Here is a 5,125-nt window from a genome sequence, read left to right on the forward strand (position 1 = left end):
ACACCACAAGGAGGAAATTCAAGTGCATCTTCAAGCACTTGCACACCAAGTGAACGAGGTAAGAAGTTTAGAAATCTAAGTGAAATTTATGAAGAAGGAATGAATTCCTTATTTGCCTTGTATTGTCATGTTGATGATCCTATTCATTTTGAAGAAGCAATTAAAGATAGGAAATGGATAGAAGCTATGGATGAGGAGATGAATGCCATAGAGAGAAACAAAACATGGGATTTGGTTGAGTTACCAGAAGGCAAAGAAGTCATTGGTGTGAAATGGGTCTACAAGACCAAGAGCAATGCTGAAGGCAAGATTGAAAGGCACAAGGCAAGGCTGGTTGTCAAAGGCTACAAGCAGCAGTATGGGAGAGATTATGAGGAGACTTTCGCCCCGGTTGCAAGAATGGAAACCGTGAGAGCAGTGCTGTCCATGGCAGCACAAAACAAATGGAAAGTCTACCAAATGGACGTGAAGTCAGCATTCCTAAATGGAGTGTTAATGGAAGAGGTCTATGTGGAACAACCTCTTGGATATGAGAAGAAAGGTGAAGAGCACAAAGTGTGCAAATTGAAGAAAGCTCTTTATGGGCTGAAGCAAGCGCCAAGAGCATGGTACAGCAGGATAGATTCATATCTATTGGATAATGAATTTGACAAATGTGAAGGAGAACCCACAGTCTACATCAAAGAAAAGGATGGTAAGATTTTGATTGTGGTCTTATATGTTGATGATGTTATTTTCACAGGTAATGATGATCAGCTCATTAAAAATTTTAAATCAGTCATGAAGGATGAATTTGAAATGACTGACATGGGTTTCTTGAGATACTTCTTAGGCATAGAAGTAGATCAAAATGAAAAAGGAATTTTTATATCTCAAGCAAGATATGTAAATCAAATTTTGAGCAGATTTAAGATGGAAGAATGCAAGGCAGCAATCACTCCCACAGTGATGGGATTAAAGCTCAGCAGAGAGGACAGCAGCAAGGATTTTGATCCTAGTTTGTACAAGAGTATTGTAGGCAGCCTCATGTACTTAACAGCTACTAGGCCTGATTTAATGTATGCTGTTAGTTTAATTTCCAGGTTCATGAAGAGGCCGAAGGAGGCACATTGGCAGGCAGCAAAGAGAATTTTGAGGTATGTCAAAGGTACCAAAATGTTTGGAATTTTATATCATGCCTCAGAACATTCAGATTTGGTTGGATACACAGATAGCGATTGGGCTGGAAGTGTAGATGATCGGAAGAGCACTTCCGGTTATGTTTTTCATATGGGTTCAGGAGTCATTTCATGGGCTTCTAAGAAGCAGTCCATTGTAGCATTGTCTACAGCAGAGGCTGAATATGTGGCAGCTACAGCAGCAGCATGTCAAGCAGTGTGGATGAGAAGAATGTTGAGAAGCTTAGGCCAAGAGCAGGCAAAAGCGACAGTGATTTTTTGTGACAATAGCTCAGCTATTGCTTTGTCAAAGAATTCAGTGTTTCATAAGAGAACGAAACACATTGATACAAGGTTTCACTACATCAGAGAATTGGTGAACAATGGAGAAATTGTCTTGGAACATTGCAGGACTCAAGAACAGGTTGCGGACATCTTGACAAAGCCGCTGGATCAGAAGAGCTTTGAATTTTTGAGAAAGTGTCTGGGTATGACTGAATGCCCAGCTGTTGAAATTAAAGGGGAGTGTTGAAATCTAATTTCAACGCAGACCAAGAAAAACCGTGAACCAAGCCAGAAACCGTTCACCGGATTTTCTCGGAGCTATTTGCCGACGAAGGAATAATCCGGGAAGGAGCTCCGAGAAAATATGGAGCTGACGCGTGGTTGACCCCTGACGTAACGCAACGTAAGAATCTCGGAGGTTAACTTTCAGCACTTGTTGGTCTTCCGATATTGTTCTCCACCGTTGGATTTGCTCCCGTGTTCTCCGCCGTTGATCACCTGGAGCTGCATACGAACCCACATCAATTCAATGTTTTGCGTGGAGTAAAAGGTTTATGGTTGACCGCCGTAGGTAAAAGAATTTAATGATTGGTACAAGATTTTGGTGAGGCTCTTTTAATATGAGCATGGGCATGTTATAATATATGTTTTTATATATATTTATATACGGCATGTATTAAATAGGAAATCGTATGTAATAAGTTTAATGTTTTTTGTTTTGACTTTTAAAAAAAAATGTTATGTATTGCACACGGGAGGAACAAAAATTATTCTTCACAGCAGTGAAAAAGAATGATGGAGCAGTAAAAGAAAATCACACAGCAGTGTGTAAAATGAGAAGAACCAGGTGATGTAATTTTTGGAATAGCAAAAACCATGTGTGGTTTTGCACAGCAGTGCAGAAAGGAAATGGTGGAGCGATTTTTGTAACTCTGTGTAAATTTCTTTTCACAGCAGTAAACTTATGTAAATCTTTTTATTACAGCAGTAAGTTGTTTTTCACACCAGTGAATATAAAAAGGGATTTTACAGTGGTAAATCTTTGCATCAGGTTTTAATGAATAGAATGCTTTAATGGTAGTGAAATACTCTGTCTCTCAGTGAAATTTCTTTTAAGTCTTCTGTGTGCACAAAAGATCTTGGAGCAAAAGAAACAGAGCATTGTCTCTGTGTGTTTGTTTATTTGGTTTTTGGTATTTTCCCCATTAAAAAATACCCTACAATTACCAACGTTTTTTGATATCTGAAGTACCTAAATGAATGGTATATTTCAATGTGTGCAAATGCTTCCCTGAATTCCTCAAATGATAGAGTTCAGTCTTATTCATTCCCTCAGGTGTTCAGTATTTCAATTTAATTTTGTTTTGCTTTGCTTTGCTTTGTTGAACTGATTGATTGAACTTAGTAGGAGCTTTGAAATGTTGTTTGAGATTTGAATTCCAGAGAACTAAAAAGAGAAGAGAATATGCACAGGCATTGAAAATCCAGGAGGCCATGCCATTGCATCCCTCCCTCGTGAAATGCAATCTCAACATCCAAACAGACCCTGCAACCATTATGAAGGACTCAACCAATTGAAACATGGCTGCCAGATTTGGTCGATAGGCCGGATGCCAAAATTCCTAACTGCACACAATTGCCTTCATTAAGGTGCTTGAAGAGATTGCAAGAATTCCAGCCAGGAAAAGCACACAAAAACCCTAATCAAGTGGTCAAAAATGTGAACAAAACCAACGGGCTCATCACTCAGAATTCTGATAAAAGTATTTATGAATTCACAGTATTTGGTGAGATAGAAGAGATATGACCAGAAGAATACTCGCCCAGCAGAACGAGTACCTAGAGGAAAACAGAACACCCACTCTGCAGAACTCATGGATTTCCTCCATATCCACCTCGTCTCCTTTATTTCCACAGCAGTTGCCACCAAGCAGCCCACAAAAATGGCGACTCGAATCACCAGAAGTGCCAAATTATAAATTGCAAGGATTGGGCCCAAGGGCAAGGACTTCTTCTTAAATATGAGAAGAACCAATTTGAGGAAGAAAACAGAGAAGATATATGCAGAAACAGAGGCCAGCAAGAACAGCCATGATGATCCCCAAGCATTGTGATCCCATCTGAAATGGGCAATTATGGGATGCTCTGCTACCCAATATCTCAGATCCAATTTTACCAGAGGAGAAGAATAAGCTTTAATTCCCATGATCTAACATTAACTTCATGCATTTTACCAGAGGATAAGAATAAGCTTTAATTCCCATGATCTAACATTAACTTCATGCATTTGATTAGGGATTTGAATGTCCATCAATCCAGGCAGGGTTGTTATGGGGTATTGAAATGGGGATCCCTAGAAAATCAAAGAGAGAAACGTGCCAACTACATATTTGAAAATGAGGCACAGAACATAAGCTTCTTTCTATAATATCATGGCAGAGCAGACATGTGTGATTCACAACTAGTCGACCTCTATCTGTATTGTCACTGATGATGTATCAAATAAAAAACTATCCCTGATCCAGATTACGAGTCCCACATTGACCACCGTTGGGGTGGGGAAGGCTAGAGGAAAACAATGTCCATATTAACTGCCCCGGAAAGAGATGGCCAAGGAAAGCGGGAGCATGTTATTTTTGAGGATTCAGAGCGTAGGAATGTGCATTGCCTAGCATATGTTGTGAAGGATTCAACAAGGGTATAGCTAGCAGTTTTGAATACCAAGCCTCTGCGGTGTCAGCCGTGAAATTCACTACATGTCACTCTCTAATGCATGCATATTTTGTTATGAAAATGCAGGACAACAGCAGACCAGCAAGAGCCATGAAGTCTGGGCAGAAAAAGATTAAAAGCATACACAGAAAGGCCAAATCTTGGAATGCCCTAAAACAACCAAAAGAGTTTAGTTGGAGAAAATATTATTAACAGAAAGCAGTTAGTGTACTGTGTCTCTCTGTATACATTTAGGTTTAAGTCAGCTAGATTATAAAATTAGAAGTTTCAGGCCTGAACCATCAAAGCAAGTATGGAAAAAGAGCCAAAAAAATCAAATCTATTTCCATGGACAATCTAATTTTTTTAAATAATTTCAAAATCCATAATATGAAATTCATCATTTAATTACCAAAATATGAAAAGACAAAGGTTCCCTATGTTGGTATTGAAGTAATTGCAGGGAAAATGGTCCCGCTCTTTTGTATGCTATTTTCTGCCATGGATCATAGCAAAAAGAAAAATTTGAAATGTGGGTATTGAAGTAGGGAAAGGAAAATCGCGTGGAAAGAGTCCAAACACAATTTAAATACTTCAAATCAGGCAAGAACCCTAGAAAAGAACTCTCGGCTATTAAGAAGAATCTATAAATTCGTCTGAAAAACACCAACTCTTTCTACACAGATCATGATAAGTGAAAAATATAGATATCAAAGCAGAATGAGTAACTTACAGATCTATTTGTATTCAGTCTTTCTCCTTCACATCGCATAAACAACAGGACCCAGATGTATATATTGGAGCATAATGTGAAATTCTGTGAAATCCAGTATGTTATGAACTTATGAAGTCTGTTGAATGCGCTCCTCTCCAAGCATAAATCGTGCTTAAACCTTGTTGAACAGGCGTCTGCTGAATGATGAATCTATGCTCCTCTCCAATCGTCGTCAAACCTTGCTTTAGGGGAAGCC

The 5,125-nt window shown here is 38.9% G+C and overlaps 1 pseudogene; it reads right to left on the minus strand.

The window, feature by feature from the left end:
• Positions 1-3,087: 3,087 nt before the first annotated feature.
• LOC149228189 (fatty acid elongase 3-like pseudogene) lies at positions 3,088-3,648 on the minus strand (annotated as a pseudogene).
• Positions 3,649-5,125: the final 1,477 nt, after the last annotated feature.

This window comes from Pinus tabuliformis, chromosome J, assembly GCF_031772625.1.
Source record: "Pinus tabuliformis cultivar Carrire ecotype Pingquan chromosome J, CPIR1, whole genome shotgun sequence".
Lineage (NCBI taxonomy): Eukaryota > Viridiplantae > Streptophyta > Pinopsida > Pinales > Pinaceae > Pinus > Pinus tabuliformis.